At 48.4% G+C, this 26,976-nt stretch overlaps 15 non-coding genes across 15 annotated transcripts; all 15 read left to right on the forward strand.

The window, feature by feature from the left end:
* The first annotated feature begins 734 nt into the window (after window positions 1–734).
* Window positions 735–850, forward strand: LOC134123237 (U5 spliceosomal RNA). The gene has a single exon (XR_009954724.1). It is a non-coding gene; the product is annotated as a U5 spliceosomal RNA (small nuclear RNA).
* A 5,567-nt stretch (window positions 851–6,417) lies between these two features.
* Window positions 6,418–6,604, forward strand: LOC134123196 (U2 spliceosomal RNA). The gene has a single exon (XR_009954685.1). It is a non-coding gene; the product is annotated as a U2 spliceosomal RNA (small nuclear RNA).
* A 259-nt stretch (window positions 6,605–6,863) lies between these two features.
* Window positions 6,864–7,027, forward strand: LOC134123166 (U1 spliceosomal RNA). Its single transcript, XR_009954653.1, has one exon. It is a non-coding gene; the product is annotated as a U1 spliceosomal RNA (small nuclear RNA).
* Window positions 7,028–8,075: 1,048 nt separating this feature from the next.
* LOC119204744 (U5 spliceosomal RNA) lies at window positions 8,076–8,191 on the forward strand. Its single transcript, XR_005117187.2, has one exon. It is a non-coding gene; the product is annotated as a U5 spliceosomal RNA (small nuclear RNA).
* Window positions 8,192–8,726: 535 nt separating this feature from the next.
* Window positions 8,727–8,917, forward strand: LOC134123181 (U2 spliceosomal RNA). The gene has a single exon (XR_009954668.1). It is a non-coding gene; the product is annotated as a U2 spliceosomal RNA (small nuclear RNA).
* A 259-nt stretch (window positions 8,918–9,176) lies between these two features.
* LOC134123167 (U1 spliceosomal RNA) lies at window positions 9,177–9,340 on the forward strand. The gene has a single exon (XR_009954654.1). It is a non-coding gene; the product is annotated as a U1 spliceosomal RNA (small nuclear RNA).
* A 1,048-nt stretch (window positions 9,341–10,388) lies between these two features.
* Window positions 10,389–10,504, forward strand: LOC134123239 (U5 spliceosomal RNA). Its single transcript, XR_009954726.1, has one exon. It is a non-coding gene; the product is annotated as a U5 spliceosomal RNA (small nuclear RNA).
* A 5,571-nt stretch (window positions 10,505–16,075) lies between these two features.
* On the forward strand, window positions 16,076–16,271 carry LOC119206204 (U2 spliceosomal RNA). The gene has a single exon (XR_005117939.2). It is a non-coding gene; the product is annotated as a U2 spliceosomal RNA (small nuclear RNA).
* A 259-nt stretch (window positions 16,272–16,530) lies between these two features.
* LOC134123180 (U1 spliceosomal RNA) lies at window positions 16,531–16,694 on the forward strand. The gene has a single exon (XR_009954667.1). It is a non-coding gene; the product is annotated as a U1 spliceosomal RNA (small nuclear RNA).
* A 1,050-nt stretch (window positions 16,695–17,744) lies between these two features.
* Window positions 17,745–17,860, forward strand: LOC134123225 (U5 spliceosomal RNA). The gene has a single exon (XR_009954712.1). It is a non-coding gene; the product is annotated as a U5 spliceosomal RNA (small nuclear RNA).
* A 535-nt stretch (window positions 17,861–18,395) lies between these two features.
* LOC119204737 (U2 spliceosomal RNA) lies at window positions 18,396–18,586 on the forward strand. Its single transcript, XR_005117180.2, has one exon. It is a non-coding gene; the product is annotated as a U2 spliceosomal RNA (small nuclear RNA).
* A 259-nt stretch (window positions 18,587–18,845) lies between these two features.
* LOC119204729 (U1 spliceosomal RNA) lies at window positions 18,846–19,009 on the forward strand. The gene has a single exon (XR_005117174.1). It is a non-coding gene; the product is annotated as a U1 spliceosomal RNA (small nuclear RNA).
* Window positions 19,010–20,069: 1,060 nt separating this feature from the next.
* On the forward strand, window positions 20,070–20,185 carry LOC134123240 (U5 spliceosomal RNA). Its single transcript, XR_009954727.1, has one exon. It is a non-coding gene; the product is annotated as a U5 spliceosomal RNA (small nuclear RNA).
* Window positions 20,186–25,756: 5,571 nt separating this feature from the next.
* LOC134123197 (U2 spliceosomal RNA) lies at window positions 25,757–25,952 on the forward strand. The gene has a single exon (XR_009954686.1). It is a non-coding gene; the product is annotated as a U2 spliceosomal RNA (small nuclear RNA).
* A 259-nt stretch (window positions 25,953–26,211) lies between these two features.
* Window positions 26,212–26,375, forward strand: LOC134123168 (U1 spliceosomal RNA). The gene has a single exon (XR_009954655.1). It is a non-coding gene; the product is annotated as a U1 spliceosomal RNA (small nuclear RNA).
* The last annotated feature ends 601 nt before the right edge of the window (window positions 26,376–26,976 follow it).

Here is a 26,976-nt window from a genome sequence, read left to right on the forward strand (position 1 = left end):
CCATGGTGGCCCTGAGCTTGTGTGTGAAGTTTGCAGAGTGCGGCTGTCAGTCCAAGACAGGTCTCCAAGAATTTGTGAAACCGACCACTACAAACCGGGAAATGAGTTTGGATTTTGCCTGCAACTCTGTCTTGGTTGGTGCTGAGCTGCTGAAATTTGGACCAGCTCCTCCCGGGGCCCTCAGGGGGGCCACTGTAGATTTTGGGCCCAATAGGAGGTTCCCCTGGGGAAGCTCCCATTGACTCCCATTCAGTCCGAGTGTGTGTGTGTGTGTGCGTGCACGTGTGTACTTGCGTGCATGCTCTTCCCGTGGTGGCCCTGAGCCTGTGTGTGAAGTTTTCAGAGTGCAGGGCAGTGTTTTTGTGGTAGTTGGGGACTGCGTCCGCACTCTCCACTGATATTAGTGTCAAAGAAAAACCAGTGCTTTTAACTTGCACACATCTCTTTGAACTACTGTTGGTCCCCAAGATTGAGCTTCTTTGCCAACAATGGACCTGTTTACTCACCACTGGAGTGTTAAATCACTGAATGATTGTCTGAATTCACAGTAAACCAACAACATTTCAGGAGGGCCTTACAATTTTTGATTGAAAAGAAATCATAGATTTTTTGAGGAAAGGGGGCTGGGAAATGGGTTAGGCTTTGGACACCCGCAGCTCAACCTTACTCCCTACCGCAAGAGGGATTACTTGTTCCACAGGGATATAGGGCTGCCTTTCACCTGATTGTGCTACTGACTTTGGTTTCTCTTCAATACGCATAAGTCTTTCGCCTTTTACTAAAGACTTCCGTGGAGAGGAACAACAATGAGTTGACCTTATTTTTTGCCACGCTCTGCTATTTGGCTAAGCCTCATGTACTTGTAAGAAAAATAAATTAGTAGGATGGAAGAGCCTGTCATTTGAGTAAACTTATTCCTGGAGTCTCTGGTTGAGCTTTGGATCAAGTCTCAAATTACTGTCTGAATTTTGAGTGAATACAAGATTTAGGCAGGAGCTTACACTTTTGATTCCAAAAAAAACGAATGATTTTTTAGGGCTGTTTGGGGTTGGTTCCATTTTTAGACAGAGGTGCCTAAAAGTGAAATCACTCTCTGAATTATAAGTGAATTCAACAAGAGTTCATCAAGAGCTTACACTTTTGATTGGAAGGAATCAACAAGAGTTCATCAAGAGCTTACACTTTTGATTGGAAGGAATCAACAAGAGTTCATCAAGAGCTTACACTTTTGATTGGAAGGAAATCAAAGATTTTTAAGAATACAGGCTGCGTGGGGAGTGGGATGTTAAGTAACAGGCGACTGCCACGCCCATTTGTATGAGCCGCACCCCGACATTTGAGAGATGCGCTAGTCCGTTGGGTCTGGAGGCAAACATTCATGTGTCATCGCTTCTCGGCCTTTTGGCTAAGATCACCATGGTAATCCATTTTTGACAACGCAAGGGAAGCGCGTGACGACGGAGGAATGGCCACATCACCCAACGAGCAGCCGATCCCAAAGGTCGGGCTGAGGTATACTCTGAGATTTCGAGCTACCAAAGAAGAAGATCAGGTCCTGTCGAGAGTTTTTTTTGGAAAACAAGTCATCATGGGCCAGCTCAATCTGGTGATACAGGATGTTCTGTGCATTCAGTGGAACCAGCAGGAAAAAGCTTTTGACGTTACCTTCAGGACCGAGGACATCTACAGAAGAGTATCGGAAATCTGCAGAAAGGAGGCGAAGGTGAGCCCTCTTGCCTACTACGAAGTCCTGAACCTTGACAGACCGAACTTCAGAACAGTGTCAGTCCATATGTACAACCCCTTTGTCACTGATGAAGCTTTAGTTTCCTTTCTGTGCCAGTATGGGGACGTGGCAACATCAGCCCGCCATATAAAAGACCCACTTGGTTTTTGGACCGGACGTCGGCTGTTCCAGGTTCTGCTGAATCCAGATCCGACAGGGCCGGATGGCCTCCAACACCCCCCTGCCTTTTTTAGTCTTGGGGGCGACCGCGGGTATTTGTTCTATAACCGCCAGCCAGCCTTCTGTCGTAAATGCAGACGGTCTGGCCACTCAGAAGCAGGCTGCACGGGGGAAAGCTGCCGGTTTTGTGGGCAAACAGGACACGTGGCCAAGGAATGTGTGGCACCGAAAACTTGCCACGGATGCGGAGGGGCGGACCACCTCTATAGGAGCTGCCCTAGCCGCAGGAGGACTTTTTCCGAGGTTGCAAAACAAACGGGAGTCCTTAACAGAACCACAGTGCAGGAAACAGAATCCGAGACATCGCAGCCTACCAAGGAGGGGCCAGCACCGATGGGGCCTGGAGCAGATACCTTAGAGGGAGGAGTGGGAGCCGCATTGCAGGACGAAGGAGCAGCATTAGTGGACGAGGCAGCCCAAGCAGCAGACCATAGCGAGATGGAGGAGTTTCCGGAGCTTACGCTTGGTGCATCCTTCCCCACGATGAAGCCAGGGGCACGAAAGGTCTCACAGGTTTTTGGAACACTGACGTGTGAGTATGAAGAGTGTGCAGAGGAGGCATGCAGTAAAAAAACCAAGAGGGAGAAGACGGATGTCGTGGATGAAAAGGAGGGGATTGACGGCAGTAGGAGAGAGGAAGCCGTGAAGCTGGGGAATGCCACTGACGACAGTGGAGCCAGAGAGGACATACAACAGGACCCAAATGGGAATGCTGCAGAAGAGTTGGAGGGACAGTGCACAGGGGAAGGAGCTGCCTTGATGGCCGAAGGGCTGGGGATGGATTTTGAACTCCCCCAAGGCTTGCTCATGTTGTCATCCCCATATGGGGAGGACGTATATGATGGACCTAGTCGACCGGCAAACCCGGCAAACTCGGCAAACACGGTTCCTCTTTCCTGGGCTGAACAGATGGACAAAGACGGCCCGTACACCCAGTAGGGGGAACAAACTTTGCCTGAAATGGGTTCTCTTAAGGTACTGTCATTAAATACAAGGGGAATGAGGGACAAAGTGAAAAGGAGGGTCGTTTTCGATTTTGTGGCCACACTCCAAGCTGATATTTGTCTTTTGCAGGAGGTTCATTTACGGGATATGGGGGACGTCAAAATGTTTTCAAAGGAGTGGACCAAAGGGGACTCAGTTTGGAGTGTAGGGGGGGGTCCACTCCACAGGGGTGGGCATTTTATTTGGAACTAAAGAAATTCTGGTAGAGACATCCTTTGTTATTGTCCAAGGGAGGATAATGGGTACAGACGTGACATGGGGAACAGCCAAATTCAGGGTTATTGTAGTATATGGGCCACAATCAGCAACCGAGAGGAAGGACATGATTGGCCAAATGGAACCACATCTTGCCACTACTAGGCAGGTTATTATAGGGGGTGACTTAAATGTTGAGCTAGGTATAGGGGGAGATACTAGTGACATTTTTATCACCAATTTAATGTCCAAGCACGGCCTAGTAGACGGGTTACGGTGGGTTAAACCACAGGTGCTAAGCCCTACATGGCGGAACTCAAGGGGCATAGCTAAACGCTTGGACTACATTTTCCTCTCAAGGTCTTTGAGCTTATTGGCAGGCAGATTGCTCCCGGTGTGTTTCTCGGACCATGATGGAGTACTGCTTGACATGGTTTCATGTGCACCAGTGTTTGGGACCGGTTACTGGCGCCTTAACATCAACATCTTAGAGGAAGATTTATTCATTAAAGATTTTCGTCTGTTTTTCGGAGGTCTGTTGGGATTACGGCCAATGTGTCCGGGAGCCATTGAGTGGTGGGAGGTTGCCAAGGAGCGAATAAGGTTGTTTTGTGTGCAATATAGCAAAAAGAAGGCGAGGTGGGCAAAGAGGGAGGGTTTTCGGCTCCAGCAACTTCTCGAACTTGAATACGCTAGGGGGAACTCGTGCGGCACTTTAAACCAGCAGGCTTGCGACTCCCTCAAGGCACAGCTCAGGGATATCTATGAGCAAAAGGCCCGAGCATTCCTGTTGCAGTCACGTGAAAAATTCATTGAGAGTTTTGAAACGTGTTCTGCTGCCTTTTTCAGCTCAATACGGGCCGACAGGGCAAAACGGGTAGTAACCGGGGTTAGGGACAAGCATGGTAGGGTTGTGTCGGACAAGGGGGAGATGGTGCAGGCCGCCACTGACTACTACCGCACAAGGTTTTTGGAGAAGGAGATAGATGTAGATGGTGGAGAGAATTTCTTGGAGTTGTTGACCCAGCGGGTGCCTTTAAACATAGCACAGACTCTGGATACCCCGCTGACCCTTGAAGAACTTGAGGAGGCCCTCCAAAGAATGAACAGGCGGAAGGTGCCTGGTATTGACGGACTGCCGGCAGAGTTTTATCTCAAGTTTTGGGACATACTAGGGCCGGTAGTGTTGGAGGTCCTTTCCTCAATACTCAGCACCGGTGTGATGGGAGGGTCTATGGCCACCGGAGTTATCTCCCTTCTTTTTAAGAAGGGGGACCACACCGACCTAGGGAACTGGCGGCCACTGACCATGCTTTGTGTTGATTACAAGCTCCTGGCAAAGGTCTTAGCGGATCGGCTGGGCAAAGCACTTCCTCATGTTGTCCATGTGGATCAGACCTGCGGAGTGGCGGGGCGTTCGGTGAGATGGAATCTTCAGCTCATTCGGGACACTGTCGCATGGGTGGAAGACAGGCACTTACCACTTATGGTTGTGGGTCTCGACCAGGCAAAAGCCTTTGACAGGGTTCACTGGGGTTTTATGTTTAGGGTTTTAAGCAGATTAGGCTTCAGTGATAGGTTTGTAGGATGGTTACGGGTATTGTACACAGCTGTGGGGAGCACAATTTCAGTTAATGGTCATTTGGGGGAGTTTTTCAGTTTGCACGCAGGAGTCAGACAGGGGTGTCCACTCTCACCACTGCTCTACATCCTTTACATGGAGCCACTGGCAGCAGCCATTCGGGCTGACCCGGGTGTTAAAGGTTTCCTGATACCTGGCAGTGGAGGCCTACGAGTCAAACTGTCTCAGTACGCAGACGACACCACACTGCTGCTGGACGACGATGCTTGCCTAATCCGATCATTGGAGATTTTCCAGAGTTTCGGTCGGGCGGCTGGCGCAAAATTAAATCATGCCAAATCGTCGGTGAAGTACTTTGGGCGTTGGAAAGACAGGACAGAGGTACCAGGAGGGTTGCCGCTCTGTGAGGGACCCCTGAAGGTACTAGGGGTCAGCTTTGAGACAGCCCATAGTGCCACGGCCAACTGGAACAGGCGCTTTATGGCAGTCCAGAAGAAGCTTGCTCTCTGGAGGAGCAGGAGCCTGACTTTGATAGGGAAGGTGCTTGTTCTAAAGGTAGATGTTCTGCCATCTCTCCTGTATTTGGCATACATATACCCGATGCCTGTCAGCATGAGGAGGCCCCTCATGCGCCTTGTCTTCTCGTTCATCTGGGGGGGACGATATGAGTATGTTGCGAGGATTCGCATGATGGCTGGAATTGAAGCAGGGGGAAGGGACGTGCCGCACCTCCCGCTAAAACTGGACTGCATTTTTGTTTCTTCTTTGTATAGCCAGCTATCTGCTCCAGTGGCACATCCGTCAGGACACTTCCTACGGCTATACTTTTCATACCAAGCTAGGGGTGTAATATCTTGGAGTAATTTAGCTCCCCGGGTGGAGCAGCAGCCATGGCACTACAATCATGCAGCCAGGTGGTTGCGGGCCCATCCTGAGGCCTCAGAAACAGGCGTGTTAATAAGCCACAGGGCACTTTACAAGGTTGCCAGGAAGGGAGTGGTTGCACGTGCAATGGTTGGGACGCCAGCAGGTATTTGGAGGAGGATCCAACCGCGGGGGCTTGACAATGGGCTCAAGGACCTCAACTGGTTGTGCCTCCATGGGTGTCTGCCTGTACGAGATCTGCTTTATCGACATGGTTTGACTAAAGTCCCTGCATGCCCCAGAGGGGGATGTTTACACAACGAGACCATGAGACATGTCATGTGGGACTGTTCCTTTGCAAGTGTGGTGTGGGCAAGGGCAAATATTTGGCTTGTACAGTTGGTCCCAGGGTTTAGACTAACTTGGAGCAGGGTGAAAGAAGGAGTGGGCCTAGGAAGAACAATGGTCCTCGCATGGCTAATAGTGAGCCTGGTTAAGAGGGGCCTGTGGCGGGCGAGGCAAGACCTAGTGAACAATAACAAGGAAGTGAGCGTGGAGTGGGTAGTGAGGAGAATCGAGATGGAGCTGAAGGGGAGGATGATGATGGACATCAGGAGGTGGGGGAAGCATGCCGCCTTGGAAAGGTGGAAGGGTGGCCTTGGGTTAAAGGTGGTTCCTAGTGGCTAGGCAGACTGAGCTCATCCCTAAAATGTGTTATAAACAGTTTTTTGTTTTCTTGTTGGTGATGTATTGTGAGAAGACAGACCTACAGATATGAGTTTGTATGCATTTGAATTGTGTAAAGATCCTTTTCATAATAAAAAAAAAAAAAAAAAAAATCTGTTCTTATCAGTTTAATATCTGATATGTCCTCTATATGAGGACTACATATTAAGCCGATTTTTAGCTCTGGGAGATGAAAAAGGGGCTTGCTCTGCTCACTCCAAGCATTGACCCGGTATTGCAGCACTTCCGGGAACGGTGCAACCTTTATCTTGTGAAAAAAATAACTGGTGACCAAATTCATTGGTGTAGTCTAGGTAGTTGGTTTGCCTCTGTGTACAAGTCTCAACTGGCTGAGACTTTTGGCAAGCAACTGATATGTTTACTCATCAATTGTGCCTTTATTTTGCATTTCACACTGATCACTGATTTTAAATTCACTGATCTGTGAGGACGGTGCCATCTGGGAACCGTCACCCCAAGTGCTCTGTTTGGGAATACCACTCCTGTCTCTGTCACTACCAACTTATACTTACCTGGCAGGGGAGATACCATGATCACAAAGGTGGTTCACCCAGGGCGAGGCTCAGCCATTGCACTCCGGCTGTGTTGACCACTGCGAATTCCTCAAATGTGGGAATCTCGACTGCATAATTTGTGGTAGTGGGGGACTGCGTCCGCGCTCTCCCCTGATATTAGTGTCAAAGAAAAACCAGTGCTTTCCACTTGGACACATCTCTTTCAACTACTGTTGGTCCCCAAGATTGAGCCTCTTTGCCAACAATGGACCAGTATACTCACCACTGGAGTGTTAAACCACTGAGTGATTGTCTGAATTAACAGTAAACCAACAACATTTCAGGAGGGCCTTACAATTTTTGATTGAAAAAAAATCAATGACTTTTGAGGTTTGTTTTTGGGTTATTCCATTGTCGGAAAGAGGTGCCTGAAAGTGAAATCACTGTCTGAATTCAAAGTGAATTCAACAAGAGTTCATCAGGAGCTTGCACGTGTGTGCTCGTGTGCATGCTCTACCCATGGTGGCCCTGAGCTTGTGTGTGAAGTTTGCAGAGTGCGGCTGTCAGTCCAAGAATTTGTGAAACCGACCACTACAAACCGGGAAATGAGTTTGGATTTTGCCTGCAACTCTGTCTTGGTTGGTGCTGGGCTGCTGAAATTTGGACCAGCTCCTCCCGGGGCCCTCAGGGGGGCCACTGTAGATTTTGGGCCCAATAGGAGGTTCCCCTGGGGAAGCTCCCATTGACTCCCATTCAGTCCGAGTGTGTGTGTGTGCGTGCACGTGTGTACTTGCGTGCATGCTCTTCCCGTGGTGGCCCTGAGCCTGTGTGTGAAGTTTTCAGAGTGTTTTTGTGGTAGTTGGGGACTGCGTCCGCACTCTCCACTGATATTAGTGTCAAAGAAAAACCAGTGCTTTTAACTTGCACACATCTCTTTGAACTACTGTTGGTCCCCAAGATTGAGCTTCTTTGCCAACAATGGACCTGTTTACTCACCACTGGAGTGTTAAATCACTGAATGATTGTCTGAATTCACAGTAAACCAACAACATTTCAGGAGGGCCTTACAATTTTTGATTGAAAAGAAATCATAGATTTTTTGAGGAAAGGGGGCTGGGAAATGGGTTAGGCTTTGGACACCCGCAGCTCAACCACTCCCTACCGCAAGAGGGATTACTTGTTCCACAGGGATATAGGGCTGCCTTTCACCTGATTGTGCTACTGACTTTGGTTTCTCTTCAATACGCATAAGTCTTTCGCCTTTTACTAAAGACTTCCGTGGAGAGGAACAACAATGAGTTGACCTTATTTTTTGCCAGGCTCTGCTATTTGGCTAAGCCTCATGTACTTGTAAGAAAAATAAATTAGTAGGATGGAAGAGCCTGTCATTTGAGTAAACTTATTCCTGGAGTCTCTGGTTGAGCTTTGGATCAAGTCTCAAATTACTGTCTGAATTTAGAGTGAAATCAAGATTTAGGCAGGAGCTTACACTTTTGATCGCAAAAAAACCGAATGATTTTTGAGGGCTGTTTGGGGTTAGTTCCATTTTTAGACAGAGGTGCCTAAAAGTGAAATCACTCTCTGAATTATAAGTGAATTCAACAAGAGTTCATCAAGAGCTTACACTTTTGATTGGAAGGAATCAACAAGAGTTCATCAAGAGCTTACACTTTTGATTGGAAGGAATCAACAAGAGTTCATCAAGAGCTTACACTTTTGATTGGAAGGAAATCAAAGATTTTTAAGAATACAGGCTGCGTGGGGAGTGGGATGTTAAGTAACAGGCGACTGCCACGCCCATTTGTATGAGCCGCACCCCGACATTTGAGAGATGCGCTAGTCCGTTGGGTCTGGAGGCAAACATTCATGTGTCATCGCTTCTCGGCCTTTTGGCTAAGATCAAGTGTAGTATCTGTTCTTATCAGTTTAATATCTGATATGTCCTCTATATGAGGACTACATATTAAGCCGATTTTTAGCTCTGGGAGATGAAAAAGGGGCTTGCTCTGCTCACTCCAAGCATTGACCCGGTATTGCAGCACTTCCGGGAACGGTGCAACCTTTATCTTGTGAAAAAAATAACTGGTGACCCAATTCATTGGTGTAGTCTAGGTAGTTGGTTTGCCTCTGTGTACAAGTCTCAACTGGCTGAGACTTTTGGCAAGCAACTGATATGTTTACTCATCAATTGTGCCTTTATTTTGCATTTCACACTGATCACTGATTTTAAATTCACTGATCTGTGAGGACGGTGCCATCTGGGAACCGTCACCCCAAGTGCTCTGTTTGGGAATACCACTCCTGTCTCTGTCACTACCAACTTATACTTACCTGGCAGGGGAGATACCATGATCACAAAGGTGGTTCACCCAGGGCGAGGCTCAGCCATTGCACTCCGGCTGTGTTGACCACTGCGAATTCCTCAAATGTGGGAATCTCGACTGCATAATTTGTGGTAGTGGGGGACTGCGTCCGCGCTCTCCCCTGATATTAGTGTCAAAGAAAAACCAGTGCTTTCCACTTGGACACATCTCTTTCAACTACTGTTGGTCCCCAAGATTGAGCCTCTTTGCCAACAATGGACCAGTATACTCACCACTGGAGTGTTAAACCACTGAGTGATTGTCTGAATTAACAGTAAACCAACAACATTTCAGGAGGGCCTTACAATTTTTGATTGAAAAAAAATCAATGACTTTTGAGGTTTGTTTTTGGGTTATTCCATTGTCGGAAAGAGGTGCCTGAAAGTGAAATCACTGTCTGAATTCAAAGTGAATTCAACAAGAGTTCATCAGGAGCTTGCACGTGTGTGCTCGTGTGCATGCTCTACCCATGGTGGCCCTGAGCTTGTGTGTGAAGTTTGCAGAGTGCGGCTGTCAGTCCAAGAATTTGTGAAACCGACCACTACAAACCGGGAAATGAGTTTGGATTTTGCCTGCAACTCTGTCTTGGTTGGTGCTGGGCTGCTGAAATTTGGACCAGCTCCTCCCGGGGCCCTCAGGGGGGCCACTGTAGATTTTGGGCCCAATAGGAGGTTCCCCTGGGGAAGCTCCCATTGACTCCCATTCAGTCCGAGTGTGTGTGTGTGCGTGCACGTGTGTACTTGCGTGCATGCTCTTCCCGTGGTGGCCCTGAGCCTGTGTGTGAAGTTTTCAGAGTGTTTTTGTGGTAGTTGGGGACTGCGTCCGCACTCTCCACTGATATTAGTGTCAAAGAAAAACCAGTGCTTTTCACTTGCACACATCTCTTTGAACTACTGTTGGTCCCCAAGATTGAGCTTCTTTGCCAACAATGGACCTGTTTACTCACCACTGGAGTGTTAAATCACTGAATGATTGTCTGAATTCACAGTAAACCAACAACATTTCAGGAGGGCCTTACAATTTTTGATTGAAAAGAAATCATAGATTTTTTGAGGAAAGGGGGCTGGGAAATGGGTTAGGCTTTGGACACCCGCAGCTCAACCACTCCCTACCGCAAGAGGGATTACTTGTTCCACAGGGATATAGGGCTGCCTTTCACCTGATTGTGCTACTGACTTTGGTTTCTCTTCAATACGCATTAGTCTTTCGCCTTTTACTAAAGACTTCCGTGGAGAGGAACAACAATGAGTTGACCTTATTTTTTGCCAGGCTCTGCTATTTGGCTAAGCCTCATGTACTTGTAAGAAAAATAAATTAGTGGGATGGAAGAGCCTGTCATTCGAGTAAACTTATTCCTGGAGTCTCTGGTTGAGCTTTGGATCAAGTCTGAATTACTGTCTGAATTTAGAGTGAAATCAAGATTTAGGCAGGAGCTTACACTTTTGATTGCAAAAAAAACGAATGATTTTTGAGGGCTGTTTGGGGTTAGTTCCATTTTTAGACAGAGGTGCCTAAAAGTGAAATCACTCTCTGAATTATAAGTGAATTCAACAAGAGTTCATCAAAAGCTTACACTTTTGATTGGAAGGAATCAACAAGAGTTCATCAAGAGCTTACACTTTTGATTGGAAGGAATCAACAAGAGTTCATCAAGAGCTTACACTTTTGATTGGAAGGAAATCAAAGATTTTTAAGAATACAGGCTGCGTGGGGAGTGGGATGTTAAGTAACAGGCGACTGCCACGCCCATTTGTATGAGCCGCACCCCGACATTTGAGAGATGCGCTAGTCCGTTGGGTCTGGAGGCAAACATTCATGTGTCATCGCTTCTCGGCCTTTTGGCTAAGATCACCATGGTAATCCATTTTTGACAACGCAAGGGAAGCGCGTGACGATGGAGGAATGGCCACATCACCCAACGAGCAGCCGATCCCAAAGGTCGGGCTGAGGTATACTCTGAGATTTCGAGCTACCAAAGAAGAAGATCAGGTCCTGTCGAGAGTTTTTTTTGGAAAACAAGTCATCATGGGCCAGCTCAATCTGGTGATACAGGATGTTCTGTGCATTCAGTGGAACCAGCAGGAAAAAGCTTTTGACGTTACCTTCAGGACCGAGGACATCTACAGAAGAGTATCGGAAATCTGCAGAAAGGAGGCGAAGGTGAGCCCTCTTGCCTACTACGAAGTCCTGAACCTTGACAGACCGAACTTCAGAACAGTGTCAGTCCATATGTACAACCCCTTTGTCACTGATGAAGCTTTAGTTTCCTTTCTGTGCCAGTATGGGGACGTGGCAACATCAGCCCGCCATATAAAAGACCCACTTGGTTTTTGGACCGGACGTCGGCTGTTCCAGGTTCTGCTGAATCCAGATCCGACAGGGCCGGATGGCCTCCAACACCCCCCTGCCTTTTTTAGTCTTGGGGGCGACCGCGGGTATTTGTTCTATAACCGCCAGCCAGCCTTCTGTCGTAAATGCAGACGGTCTGGCCACTCAGAAGCAGGCTGCACGGGGGAAAGCTGCCGGTTTTGTGGGCAAACAGGACACGTGGCCAAGGAATGTGTGGCACCGAAAACTTGCCACGGATGCGGAGGGGCGGACCACCTCTATAGGAGCTGCCCTAGCCGCAGGAGGACTTTTTCCGAGGTTGCAAAACAAACGGGAGTCCTTAACAGAACCACAGTGCAGGAAACAGAATCCGAGACATCGCAGCCTACCAAGGAGGGGCCAGCACCGATGGGGCCTGGAGCAGATACCTTAGAGGGAGGAGTGGGAGCCGCATTGCAGGACGAAGGAGCAGCATTAGTGGACGAGGCAGCCCAAGCAGCAGACCATAGCGAGATGGAGGAGTTTCCGGAGCTTACGCTTGGTGCATCCTTCCCCACGATGAAGCCAGGGGCACGAAAGGTCTCACAGGTTTTTGGAACACTGACGTGTGAGTATGAAGAGTGTGCAGAGGAGGCATGCAGTAAAAAAACCAAGAGGGAGAAGACGGATGTCGTGGATGAAAAGGAGGGGATTGACGGCAGTAGGAGAGAGGAAGCCGTGAAGCTGGGGAATGCCACTGACGACAGTGGAGCCAGAGAGGACATACAACAGGACCCAAATGGGAATGCTGCAGAAGAGTTGGAGGGACAGTGCACAGGGGAAGGAGCTGCCTTGATGGCCGAAGGGCTGGGGATGGATTTTGAACTCCCCCAAGGCTTGCTCATGTTGTCATCCCCATATGGGGAGGACGTATATGATGGACCTAGTCGACCGGCAAACCCGGCAAACTCGGCAAACACGGTTCCTCTTTCCTGGGCTGAACAGATGGACAAAGACACCCCGTACACCCAGTAGGGGGAACAAACTTTGCCTGAAATGGGTTCTCTTAAGGTACTGTCATTAAATACAAGGGGAATGAGGGACAAAGTGAAAAGGAGGGTCGTTTTCGATTTTGTGGCCACACTCCAAGCTGATATTTGTCTTTTGCAGGAGGTTCATTTACGGGATATGGGGGACGTCAAAATGTTTTCAAAGGAGTGGACCAAAGGGGACTCAGTTTGGAGTGTAGGGGGGGTCCACTCCACAGGGGTGGGCATTTTATTTGGAACTAAAGAAATTCTGGTAGAGACATCCTTTGTTATTGTCCAAGGGAGGATAATGGGTACAGACGTGACATGGGGAACAGCCAAATTCAGGGTTATTGTAGTATATGGGCCACAATCAGCAACCGAGAGGAAGGACATGATTGGCCAAATGGAACCACATCTTGCCACTACTAGGCAGGTTATTATAGGGGGTGACTTAAATGTTGAGCTAGGTATAGGGGGAGATACTAGTGACATTTTTATCACCAATTTAATGTCCAAGCACGGCCTAGTAGACGGGTTACGGTGGGTTAAACCACAGGTGCTAAGCCCTACATGGCGGAACTCAAGGGGCATAGCTAAACGCTTGGACTACATTTTCCTCTCAAGGTCTTTGAGCTTATTGGCAGGCAGATTGCTCCCGGTGTGTTTCTCGGACCATGATGGAGTACTGCTTGACATGGTTTCATGTGCACCAGTGTTTGGGACCGGTTACTGGCGCCTTAACATCAACATCTTAGAGGAAGATTTATTCATTAAAGATTTTCGTCTGTTTTTCGGAGGTCTGTTGGGATTACGGCCAATGTGTCCGGGAGCCATTGAGTGGTGGGAGGTTGCCAAGGAGCGAATAAGGTTGTTTTGTGTGCAATATAGCAAAAAGAAGGCGAGGTGGGCAAAGAGGGAGGGTTTTCGGCTCCAGCAACTTCTCGAACTTGAATACGCTAGGGGGAACTCGTGCGGCACTTTAAACCAGCAGGCTTGCGACTCCCTCAAGGCACAGCTCAGGGATATCTATGAGCAAAAGGCCCGAGCATTCCTGTTGCAGTCACGTGAAAAATTCATTGAGAGTTTTGAAACGTGTTCTGCTGCCTTTTTCAGCTCAATACGGGCCGACAGGGCAAAACGGGTAGTAACCGGGGTTAGGGACAAGCATGGTAGGGTTGTGTCGGACAAGGGGGAGATGGTGCAGGCCGCCACTGACTACTACCGCACAAGGTTTTTGGAGAAGGAGATAGATGTAGATGGTGGAGAGAATTTCTTGGAGTTGTTGACCCAGCGGGTGCCTTTAAACATAGCACAGACTCTGGATACCCCGCTGACCCTTGAAGAACTTGAGGAGGCCCTCCAAAGAATGAACAGGCGGAAGGTGCCTGGTATTGACGGACTGCCGGCAGAGTTTTATCTCAAGTTTTGGGACATACTAGGGCCGGTAGTGTTGGAGGTCCTTTCCTCAATACTCAGCACCGGTGTGATGGGAGGGTCTATGGCCACCGGAGTTATCTCCCTTCTTTTTAAGAAGGGGGACCACACCGACCTAGGGAACTGGCGGCCACTGACCATGCTTTGTGTTGATTACAAGCTCCTGGCAAAGGTCTTAGCGGATCGGCTGGGCAAAGCACTTCCTCATGTTGTCCATGTGGATCAGACCTGCGGAGTGGCGGGGCGTTCGGTGAGATGGAATCTTCAGCTCATTCGGGACACTGTCGCATGGGTGGAAGACAGGCACTTACCACTTATGGTTGTGGGTCTCGACCAGGCAAAAGCCTTTGACAGGGTTCACTGGGGTTTTATGTTTAGGGTTTTAAGCAGATTAGGCTTCAGTGATAGGTTTGTAGGATGGTTACGGGTATTGTACACAGCTGTGGGGAGCACAATTTCAGTTAATGGTCATTTGGGGGAGTTTTTCAGTTTGCACGCAGGAGTCAGACAGGGGTGTCCACTCTCACCACTGCTCTACATCCTTTACATGGAGCCACTGGCAGCAGCCATTCGGGCTGACCCGGGTGTTAAAGGTTTCCTGATACCTGGCAGTGGAGGCCTACGAGTCAAACTGTCTCAGTACGCAGACGACACCACACTGCTGCTGGACGACGATGCTTGCCTAATCCGATCATTGGAGATTTTCCAGAGTTTCGGTCGGGCGGCTGGCGCAAAATTAAATCATGCCAAATCGTCGGTGAAGTACTTTGGGCGTTGGAAAGACAGGACAGAGGTACCAGGAGGGTTGCCGCTCTGTGAGGGACCCCTGAAGGTACTAGGGGTCAGCTTTGAGACAGCCCATAGTGCCACGGCCAACTGGAACAGGCGCTTTATGGCAGTCCAGAAGAAGCTTGCTCTCTGGAGGAGCAGGAGCCTGACTTTGATAGGGAAGGTGCTTGTTCTAAAGGTAGATGTTCTGCCATCTCTCCTGTATTTGGCATACATATACCCGATGCCTGTCAGCATGAGGAGGCCCCTCATGCGCCTTGTCTTCTCGTTCATCTGGGGGGGACGATATGAGTATGTTGCGAGGATTCGCATGATGGCTGGAATTGAAGCAGGGGGAAGGGACGTGCCGCACCTCCCGCTAAAACTGGACTGCATTTTTGTTTCTTCTTTGTATAGCCAGCTATCTGCTCCAGTGGCACATCCGTCAGGACACTTCCTACGGCTATACTTTTCATACCAAGCTAGGGGTGTAATATCTTGGAGTAATTTAGCTCCCCGGGTGGAGCAGCAGCCATGGCACTACAATCATGCAGCCAGGTGGTTGCGGGCCCATCCTGAGGCCTCAGAAACAGGCGTGTTAATAAGCCACAGGGCACTTTACAAGGTTGCCAGGAAGGGAGTGGTTGCACGTGCAATGGTTGGGACGCCAGCAGGTATTTGGAGGAGGATCCAACCGCGGGGGCTTGACAATGGGCTCAAGGACCTCAACTGGTTGTGCCTCCATGGGTGTCTGCCTGTACGAGATCTGCTTTATCGACATGGTTTGACTAAAGTCCCTGCATGCCCCAGAGGGGGATGTTTACACAACGAGACCATGAGACATGTCATGTGGGACTGTTCCTTTGCAAGTGTGGTGTGGGCAAGGGCAAATATTTGGCTTGTACAGTTGGTCCCAGGGTTTAGACTAACTTGGAGCAGGGTGAAAGAAGGAGTGGGCCTAGGAAGAACAATGGTCCTCGCATGGCTAATAGTGAGCCTGGTTAAGAGGGGCCTGTGGCGGGCGAGGCAAGACCTAGTGAACAATAACAAGGAAGTGAGCGTGGAGTGGGTAGTGAGGAGAATCGAGATGGAGCTGAAGGGGAGGATGATGATGGACATCAGGAGGTGGGGGAAGCATGCCGCCTTGGAAAGGTGGAAGGGTGGCCTTGGGTTAAAGGTGGTTCCTAGTGGCTAGGCAGACTGAGCTCATCCCTAAAATGTGTTATAAACAGTTTTTTGTTTTTGTTTTCTTGTTGGTGATGTATTGTGAGAAGACAGACCTACAGATATGAGTTTGTATGCATTTGAATTGTGTAAAGATCCTTTTCATAATAAAAAAAAAAAAATAAAAAAAAAAAAAAATCTGTTCTTATCAGTTTAATATCTGATATGTCCTCTATATGAGGACTACATATTAAGCCGATTTTTAGCTCTGGGAGATGAAAAAGGGGCTTGCTCTGCTCACTCCAAGCATTGACCCGGTATTGCAGCACTTCCGGGAACGGTGCAACCTTTATCTTGTGAAAAAAATAACTGGTGACCAAATTCATTGGTGTAGTCTAGGTAGTTGGTTTGCCTCTGTGTACAAGTCTCAACTGGCTGAGACTTTTGGCAAGCAACTGATATGTTTACTCATCAATTGTGCCTTTATTTTGCATTTCACACTGATCACTGATTTTAAATTCACTGATCTGTGAGGACGGTGCCATCTGGGAACCGTCACCCCAAGTGCTCTGTTTGGGAATACCACTCCTGTCTCTGTCACTACCAACTTATACTTACCTGGCAGGGGAGATACCATGATCACAAAGGTGGTTCACCCAGGGCGAGGCTCAGCCATTGCACTCCGGCTGTGTTGACCACTGCGAATTCCTCAAATGTGGGAATCTCGACTGCATAATTTGTGGTAGTGGGGGACTGCGTCCGCGCTCTACCCTGATATTAGTGTCAAAGAAAAACCAGTGCTTTCCACTTGGACACATCTCTTTCAACTACTGTTGGTCCCCAAGATTGAGCCTCTTTGCCAACAATGGACCAGTATACTCACCACTGGAGTGTTAAACCACTGAGTGATTGTCTGAATTAACAGTAAACCAACAACATTTCAGGAGGGCCTTACAATTTTTGATTGAAAAAAAATCAATGACTTTTGAGGTTTGTTTTTGGGTGATTCCATTTTCGGACAGAGGTGCCTGAAAGTGAAATCACTGTCTGAATTCAAAGTGAATTCAACAAGAGTTTATCAGGAGCTTGCACGTGTGTGCTCGTGTGCATGCTCTACCCATGGTGGCCCTGAGCTTGTGTGTGAAGTTTGCAGAGTGCGGCTGTCAGTCCAAGAATTTGTGAAACCGACCACTACAAACCGGGAAATGAGTTTGGATTTTGCCTGCAACTCTGTCTTGGTTGGTGCTGGGCTGCTGAAATTTGGACCAGCTCCTCCCGGGGCCCTCAGGGGGGCCACTGTAGATTTTGGGCCCAATAGGAGGTTCCCCTGGGGAAGCTCCCATTGACTCCCATTCAGTCCGAGTGTGTGTGTGTGTGCGTGCATGTGTGTACTTGCGTGCATGCTCTTCCCGTGGTGGCCCTGAGCCTGTGTGTGAAGTTTTCAGAGTGTTTTTGTGGTAGTTGGGGACTGCGTCCGCACTCTCCACTGATATTAGTGTCAAAGAAAAACCAGTGCTTTTAACTTGCACACATCTCTTTGAACTACTGTTGGTCCCCAAGATTGAGCTTCTTTGCCAACAATGGACCTGTTTACTCACCACTGGAGTGTTAAATCACTGAATGATTGTCTGAATTCACAGTAAACCAACAACATTTCAGGAGGGCCTTACAATTTTTGATTGAAAAGAAATCATAGATTTTTTGAGGAAAGGGGGCTGGGAAATGGGTTAGGCTTTGGACACCCGCAGCTCAACCACTCCCTACCGCAAGAGGGATTACTTGTTCCACAGGGATATAGGGCTGCCTTTCACCTGATTGTGCTACTGACTTTGGTTTCTCTTCAATACGCATAAGTCTTTCGCCTTTTACTAAAGACTTCCGTGGAGAGGAACAACAATGAGTTGACCTTATTTTTTGCCAGGCTCTGCTATTTGGCTAAGCCTCATGTACTTGTAAGAAAAATAAATTAGTAGGATGGAAGAGCCTGTCATTTGAGTAAACTTATTCCTGGAGTCTCTGGTTGAGCTTTGGATCAAGTCTCAAATTACTGTCTGAATTTAGAGTGAAATCAAGATTTAGGCAGGAGCTTACACTTTTGATTGCAAAAAAACCGAATGATTTTTGAGGGCTGTTTGGGGTTAGTTCCATTTTTAGACAGAGGTGCCTAAAAGTGAAATCACTCTCTGAATTATAAGTGAATTCAACAAGAGTTCATCAAGAGCTTACACTTTTGATTGGAAGGAATCAACAAGAGTTCATCAAGAGCTTACACTTTTGATTGGAAGGAATCAACAAGAGTTCATCAAGAGCTTACACTTTTGATTGGAAGGAAATCAAAGATTTTTAAGAATACAGGCTGCGTGGGGAGTGGGATGTTAAGTAACAGGCGACTGCCACGCCCATTTGTATGAGCCGCACCCCGACATTTGAGAGATGCGCTAGTCCGTTGGGTCTGGAGGCAAACATTCATGTGTCATCGCTTCTCGGCCTTTTGGCTAAGATCAAGTGTAGTATCTGTTCTTATCAGTTTAATATCTGATATGTCCTCTATATGAGGACTACATATTAAGCCGATTTTTAGCTCTGGGAGATGAAAAAGGGGCTTGCTCTGCTCACTCCAAGCATTGACCCGGTATTGCAGCACTTCCGGGAACGGTGCAACCTTTATCTTGTGAAAAAAATAACTGGTGACCCAATTCATTGGTGTAGTCTAGGTAGTTGGTTTGCCTCTGTGTACAAGTCTCAACTGGCTGAGACTTTTGGCAAGCAACTGATATGTTTACTCATCAATTGTGCCTTTATTTTGCATTTCACACTGATCACTGATTTTAAATTCACTGATCTGTGAGGACGGTGCCATCTGGGAACCGTCACCCCAAGTGCTCTGTTTGGGAATACCACTCCTGTCTCTGTCACTACCAACTTATACTTACCTGGCAGGGGAGATACCATGATCACAAAGGTGGTTCACCCAGGGCGAGGCTCAGCCATTGCACTCCGGCTGTGTTGACCACTGCGAATTCCTCAAATGTGGGAATCTCGACTGCATAATTTGTGGTAGTGGGGGACTGCGTCCGCGCTCTCCCCTGATATTAGTGTCAAAGAAAAACCAGTGCTTTCCACTTGGACACATCTCTTTCAACTACTGTTGGTCCCCAAGATTGAGCCTCTTTGCCAACAATGGACCAGTATACTCACCACTGGAGTGTTAAACCACTGAGTGATTGTCTGAATTAACAGTAAACCAACAACATTTCAGGAGGGCCTTACAATTTTTGATTGAAAAAAAATCAATGACTTTTGAGGTTTGTTTTTGGGTGATTCCATTTTCGGACAGAGGTGCCTGAAAGTGAAATCACTGTCTGAATTCAAAGTGAATTCGACAAGAGTTCATCAGGAGCTTGCACGTGTGTGCTCGTGTGCATGCTCTACCCATGGTGGCCCTGAGCTTGTGTGTGAAGTTTGCAGAGTGCGGCTGTCAGTCCAAGAATTTGTGAAACCGACCACTACAAACCGGGAAATGAGTTTGGATTTTGCCTGCAACTCTGTCTTGGTTGGTGCTGGGCTGCTGAAATTTGGACCAGCTCCTCCCGGGGCCCTCAGGGGGGCCACTGTAGATTTTGGGCCCAATAGGAGGTTCCCCTGGGGAAGCTCCCATTGACTCCCATTCAGTCCGAGTGTGTGTGTGTGTGCGTGCACGTGTGTACTTGCGTGCATGCTCTTCCCGTGGTGGCCCTGAGCCTGTGTGTGAAGTTTTCAGAGTGCAGGGCAGTGTTTTTGTGGTAGTTGGGGACTGCGTCCGCACTCTCCACTGATATTAGTGTCAAAGAAAAACCAGTGCTTTTCACTTGCACACATCTCTTTGAACTACTGTTGGTCCCCAAGATTGAGCTTCTTTGCCAACAATGGACCTGTTTACTCACCACTGGAGTGTTAAATCACTGAATGATTGTCTGAATTCACAGTAAACCAACAACATTTCAGGAGGGCCTTACAATTTTTGATTGAAAAGAAATCATAGATTTTTTGAGGAAAGGGGGCTGGGAAATGGGTTAGGCTTTGGACACCCGCAGCTCAACCACTCCCTACCGCAAGAGGGATTACTTGTTCCACAGGGATATAGGGCTGCCTTTCACCTGATTGTGCTACTGACTTTGGTTTCTCTTCAATACGCATTAGTCTTTCGCCTTTTACTAAAGACTTCCGTGGAGAGGAACAACAATGAGTTGACCTTATTTTTTGCCAGGCTCTGCTATTTGGCTAAGCCTCATGTACTTGTAAGAAAAATAAATTAGTGGGATGGAAGAGCCTGTCATTCGAGTAAACTTATTCCTGGAGTCTCTGGTTGAGCTTTGGATCAAGTCTGAATTACTGTCTGAATTTAGAGTGAAATCAAGATTTAGGCAGGAGCTTACACTTTTGATTGCAAAAAAAACGAATGATTTTTGAGGGCTGTTTGGGGTTAGTTCCATTTTTAGACAGAGGTGCCTAAAAGTGAAATCACTCTCTGAATTATAAGTGAATTCAACAAGAGTTCATCAAAAGCTTACACTTTTGATTGGAAGGAATCAACAAGAGTTCATCAAGAGCTTACACTTTTGATTGGAAGGAATCAACAAGAGTTCATCAAGAGCTTACACTTTTGATTGGAAGGAAATCAAAGATTTTTAAGAATACAGGCTGCGTGGGGAGTGGGATGTTAAGTAACAGGCGACTGCCACGCCCATTTGTATGAGCCGCACCCCGACATTTGAGAGATGCGCTAGTCCGTTGGGTCTGGAGGCAAACATTCATGTGTCATCGCTTCTCGGCCTTTTGGCTAAGATCACCATGGTAATCCATTTTTGACAACGCAAGGGAAGCGCGTGACGATGGAGGAATGGCCACATCACCCAACGAGCAGCCGATCCCAAAGGTCGGGCTGAGGTATACTCTGAGATTTCGAGCTACCAAAGAAGAAGATCAGGTCCTGTCGAGAGTTTTTTTTGGAAAACAAGTCATCATGGGCCAGCTCAATCTGGTGATACAGGATGTTCTGTGCATTCAGTGGAACCAGCAGGAAAAAGCTTTTGACGTTACCTTCAGGACCGAGGACATCTACAGAAGAGTATCGGAAATCTGCAGAAAGGAGGCGAAGGTGAGCCCTCTTGCCTACTACGAAGTCCTGAACCTTGACAGACCGAACTTCAGAACAGTGTCAGTCCATATGTACAACCCCTTTGTCACTGATGAAGCTTTAGTTTCCTTTCTGTGCCAGTATGGGGACGTGGCAACATCAGCCCGCCATATAAAAGACCCACTTGGTTTTTGGACCGGACGTCGGCTGTTCCAGGTTCTGCTGAATCCAGATCCGACAGGGCCGGATGGCCTCCAACACCCCCCTGCCTTTTTTAGTCTTGGGGGCGACCGCGGGTATTTGTTCTATAACCGCCAGCCAGCCTTCTGTCGTAAATGCAGACGGTCTGGCCACTCAGAAGCAGGCTGCACGGGGGAAAGCTGCCGGTTTTGTGGGCAAACAGGACACGTGGCCAAGGAATGTGTGGCACCGAAAACTTGCCACGGATGCGGAGGGGCGGACCACCTCTATAGGAGCTGCCCTAGCCGCAGGAGGACTTTTTCCGAGGTTGCAAAACAAACGGGAGTCCTTAACAGAACCACAGTGCAGGAAACAGAATCCGAGACATCGCAGCCTACCAAGGAGGGGCCAGCACCGATGGGGCCTGGAGCAGATACCTTAGAGGGAGGAGTGGGAGCCGCATTGCAGGACGAAGGAGCAGCATTAGTGGACGAGGCAGCCCAAGCAGCAGACCATAGCGAGATGGAGGAGTTTCCGGAGCTTACGCTTGGTGCATCCTTCCCCACGATGAAGCCAGGGGCACGAAAGGTCTCACAGGTTTTTGGAACACTGACGTGTGAGTATGAAGAGTGTGCAGAGGAGGCATGCAGTAAAAAAACCAAGAGGGAGAAGACGGATGTCGTGGATGAAAAGGAGGGGATTGACGGCAGTAGGAGAGAGGAAGCCGTGAAGCTGGGGAATGCCACTGACGACAGTGGAGCCAGAGAGGACATACAACAGGACCCAAATGGGAATGCTGCAGAAGAGTTGGAGGGACAGTGCACAGGGGAAGGAGCTGCCTTGATGGCCGAAGGGCTGGGGATGGATTTTGAACTCCCCCAAGGCTTGCTCATGTTGTCATCCCCATATGGGGAGGACGTATATGATGGACCTAGTCGACCGGCAAACCCGGCAAACTCGGCAAACACGGTTCCTCTTTCCTGGGCTGAACAGATGGACAAAGACACCCCGTACACCCAGTAGGGGGAACAAACTTTGCCTGAAATGGGTTCTCTTAAGGTACTGTCATTAAATACAAGGGGAATGAGGGACAAAGTGAAAAGGAGGGTCGTTTTCGATTTTGTGGCCACACTCCAAGCTGATATTTGTCTTTTGCAGGAGGTTCATTTACGGGATATGGGGGACGTCAAAATGTTTTCAAAGGAGTGGACCAAAGGGGACTCAGTTTGGAGTGTAGGGGGGGTCCACTCCACAGGGGTGGGCATTTTATTTGGAACTAAAGAAATTCTGGTAGAGACATCCTTTGTTATTGTCCAAGGGAGGATAATGGGTACAGACGTGACATGGGGAACAGCCAAATTCAGGGTTATTGTAGTATATGGGCCACAATCAGCAACCGAGAGGAAGGACATGATTGGCCAAATGGAACCACATCTTGCCACTACTAGGCAGGTTATTATAGGGGGTGACTTAAATGTTGAGCTAGGTATAGGGGGAGATACTAGTGACATTTTTATCACCAATTTAATGTCCAAGCACGGCCTAGTAGACGGGTTACGGTGGGTTAAACCACAGGTGCTAAGCCCTACATGGCGGAACTCAAGGGGCATAGCTAAACGCTTGGACTACATTTTCCTCTCAAGGTCTTTGAGCTTATTGGCAGGCAGATTGCTCCCGGTGTGTTTCTCGGACCATGATGGAGTACTGCTTGACATGGTTTCATGTGCACCAGTGTTTGGGACCGGTTACTGGCGCCTTAACATCAACATCTTAGAGGAAGATTTATTCATTAAAGATTTTCGTCTGTTTTTCGGAGGTCTGTTGGGATTACGGCCAATGTGTCCGGGAGCCATTGAGTGGTGGGAGGTTGCCAAGGAGCGAATAAGGTTGTTTTGTGTGCAATATAGCAAAAAGAAGGCGAGGTGGGCAAAGAGGGAGGGTTTTCGGCTCCAGCAACTTCTCGAACTTGAATACGCTAGGGGGAACTCGTGCGGCACTTTAAACCAGCAGGCTTGCGACTCCCTCAAGGCACAGCTCAGGGATATCTATGAGCAAAAGGCCCGAGCATTCCTGTTGCAGTCACGTGAAAAATTCATTGAGAGTTTTGAAACGTGTTCTGCTGCCTTTTTCAGCTCAATACGGGCCGACAGGGCAAAACGGGTAGTAACCGGGGTTAGGGACAAGCATGGTAGGGTTGTGTCGGACAAGGGGGAGATGGTGCAGGCCGCCACTGACTACTACCGCACAAGGTTTTTGGAGAAGGAGATAGATGTAGATGGTGGAGAGAATTTCTTGGAGTTGTTGACCCAGCGGGTGCCTTTAAACATAGCACAGACTCTGGATACCCCGCTGACCCTTGAAGAACTTGAGGAGGCCCTCCAAAGAATGAACAGGCGGAAGGTGCCTGGTATTGACGGACTGCCGGCAGAGTTTTATCTCAAGTTTTGGGACATACTAGGGCCGGTAGTGTTGGAGGTCCTTTCCTCAATACTCAGCACCGGTGTGATGGGAGGGTCTATGGCCACCGGAGTTATCTCCCTTCTTTTTAAGAAGGGGGACCACACCGACCTAGGGAACTGGCGGCCACTGACCATGCTTTGTGTTGATTACAAGCTCCTGGCAAAGGTCTTAGCGGATCGGCTGGGCAAAGCACTTCCTCATGTTGTCCATGTGGATCAGACCTGCGGAGTGGCGGGGCGTTCGGTGAGATGGAATCTTCAGCTCATTCGGGACACTGTCGCATGGGTGGAAGACAGGCACTTACCACTTATGGTTGTGGGTCTCGACCAGGCAAAAGCCTTTGACAGGGTTCACTGGGGTTTTATGTTTAGGGTTTTAAGCAGATTAGGCTTCAGTGATAGGTTTGTAGGATGGTTACGGGTATTGTACACAGCTGTGGGGAGCACAATTTCAGTTAATGGTCATTTGGGGGAGTTTTTCAGTTTGCACGCAGGAGTCAGACAGGGGTGTCCACTCTCACCACTGCTCTACATCCTTTACATGGAGCCACTGGCAGCAGCCATTCGGGCTGACCCGGGTGTTAAAGGTTTCCTGATACCTGGCAGTGGAGGCCTACGAGTCAAACTGTCTCAGTACGCAGACGACACCACACTGCTGCTGGACGACGATGCTTGCCTAATCCGATCATTGGAGATTTTCCAGAGTTTCGGTCGGGCGGCTGGCGCAAAATTAAATCATGCCAAATCGTCGGTGAAGTACTTTGGGCGTTGGAAAGACAGGACAGAGGTACCAGGAGGGTTGCCGCTCTGTGAGGGACCCCTGAAGGTACTAGGGGTCAGCTTTGAGACAGCCCATAGTGCCACGGCCAACTGGAACAGGCGCTTTATGGCAGTCCAGAAGAAGCTTGCTCTCTGGAGGAGCAGGAGCCTGACTTTGATAGGGAAGGTGCTTGTTCTAAAGGTAGATGTTCTGCCATCTCTCCTGTATTTGGCATACATATACCCGATGCCTGTCAGCATGAGGAGGCCCCTCATGCGCCTTGTCTTCTCGTTCATCTGGGGGGGACGATATGAGTATGTTGCGAGGATTCGCATGATGGCTGGAATTGAAGCAGGGGGAAGGGACGTGCCGCACCTCCCGCTAAAACTGGACTGCATTTTTGTTTCTTCTTTGTATAGCCAGCTATCTGCTCCAGTGGCACATCCGTCAGGACACTTCCTACGGCTATACTTTTCATACCAAGCTAGGGGTGTAATATCTTGGAGTAATTTAGCTCCCCGGGTGGAGCAGCAGCCATGGCACTACAATCATGCAGCCAGGTGGTTGCGGGCCCATCCTGAGGCCTCAGAAACAGGCGTGTTAATAAGCCACAGGGCACTTTACAAGGTTGCCAGGAAGGGAGTGGTTGCACGTGCAATGGTTGGGACGCCAGCAGGTATTTGGAGGAGGATCCAACCGCGGGGGCTTGACAATGGGCTCAAGGACCTCAACTGGTTGTGCCTCCATGGGTGTCTGCCTGTACGAGATCTGCTTTATCGACATGGTTTGACTAAAGTCCCTGCATGCCCCAGAGGGGGATGTTTACACAACGAGACCATGAGACATGTCATGTGGGACTGTTCCTTTGCAAGTGTGGTGTGGGCAAGGGCAAATATTTGGCTTGTACAGTTGGTCCCAGGGTTTAGACTAACTTGGAGCAGGGTGAAAGAAGGAGTGGGCCTAGGAAGAACAATGGTCCTCGCATGGCTAATAGTGAGCCTGGTTAAGAGGGGCCTGTGGCGGGCGAGGCAAGACCTAGTGAACAATAACAAGGAAGTGAGCGTGGAGTGGGTAGTGAGGAGAATCGAGATGGAGCTGAAGGGGAGGATGATGATGGACATCAGGAGGTGGGGGAAGCATGCCGCCTTGGAAAGGTGGAAGGGTGGCCTTGGGTTAAAGGTGGTTCCTAGTGGCTAGGCAGACTGAGCTCATCCCTAAAATGTGTTATAAACAGTTTTTTGTTTTTGTTTTCTTGTTGGTGATGTATTGTGAGAAGACAGACCTACAGATATGAGTTTGTATGCATTTGAATTGTGTAAAGATCCTTTTCATAATAAAAAAAAAAAAATAAAAAAAAAAAAAAATCTGTTCTTATCAGTTTAATATCTGATATGTCCTCTATATGAGGACTACATATTAAGCCGATTTTTAGCTCTGGGAGATGAAAAAGGGGCTTGCTCTGCTCACTCCAAGCATTGACCCGGTATTGCAGCACTTCCGGGAACGGTGCAACCTTTATCTTGTGAAAAAAATAACTGGTGACCCAATTCATTGGTGTAGTCTAGGTAGTTGGTTTGCCTCTGTGTACAAGTCTCAACTGGCTGAGACTTTTGGCAAGCAACTGATATGTTTACTCATCAATTGTGCCTTTATTTTGCATTTCACACTGATCACTGATTTTAAATTCACTGATCTGTGAGGACGGTGCCATCTGGGAACCGTCACCCCAAGTGCTCTGTTTGGGAATACCACTCCTGTCTCTGTCACTACCAACTTATACTTACCTGGCAGGGGAGATACCATGATCACAAAGGTGGTTCACCCAGGGCGAGGCTCAGCCATTGCACTCCGGCTGTGTTGACCACTGCGAATTCCTCAAATGTGGGAATCTCGACTGCATAATTTGTGGTAGTGGGGGACTGCGTCCGCGCTCTCCCCTGATATTAGTGTCAAAGAAAAACCAGTGCTTTCCACTTGGACACATCTCTTTCAACTACTGTTGGTCCCCAAGATTGAGCCTCTTTGCCAACAATGGACCAGTATACTCACCACTGGAGTGTTAAACCACTGAGTGATTGTCTGAATTAACAGTAAACCAACAACATTTCAGGAGGGCCTTACAATTTTTGATTGAAAAAAAATCAATGACTTTTGAGGTTTGTTTTTGGGTGATTCCATTTTCGGACAGAGGTGCCTGAAAGTGAAATCACTGTCTGAATTCAAAGTGAATTCAACAAGAGTTCATCAGGAGCTTGCACGTGTGTGCTCGTGTGCATGCTCTACCCATGGTGGCCCTGAGCTTGTGTGTGAAGTTTGCAGAGTGCGGCTGTCAGTCCAAGAATTTGTGAAACCGACCACTACAAACCGGGAAATGAGTTTGGATTTTGCCTGCAACTCTGTCTTGGTTGGTGCTGGGCTGCTGAAATTTGGACCAGCTCCTCCCGGGGCCCTCAGGGGGGCCACTGTAGATTTTGGGCCCAATAGGAGGTTCCCCTGGGGAAGCTCCCATTGACTCCCATTCAGTCCGAGTGTGTGTGTGTG

Source organism: Pungitius pungitius, unplaced genomic scaffold (assembly GCF_949316345.1).
Source record: "Pungitius pungitius unplaced genomic scaffold, fPunPun2.1 scaffold_31, whole genome shotgun sequence".
In the NCBI taxonomy this organism is placed as follows: Eukaryota; Metazoa; Chordata; class Actinopteri; order Perciformes; family Gasterosteidae; genus Pungitius; species Pungitius pungitius.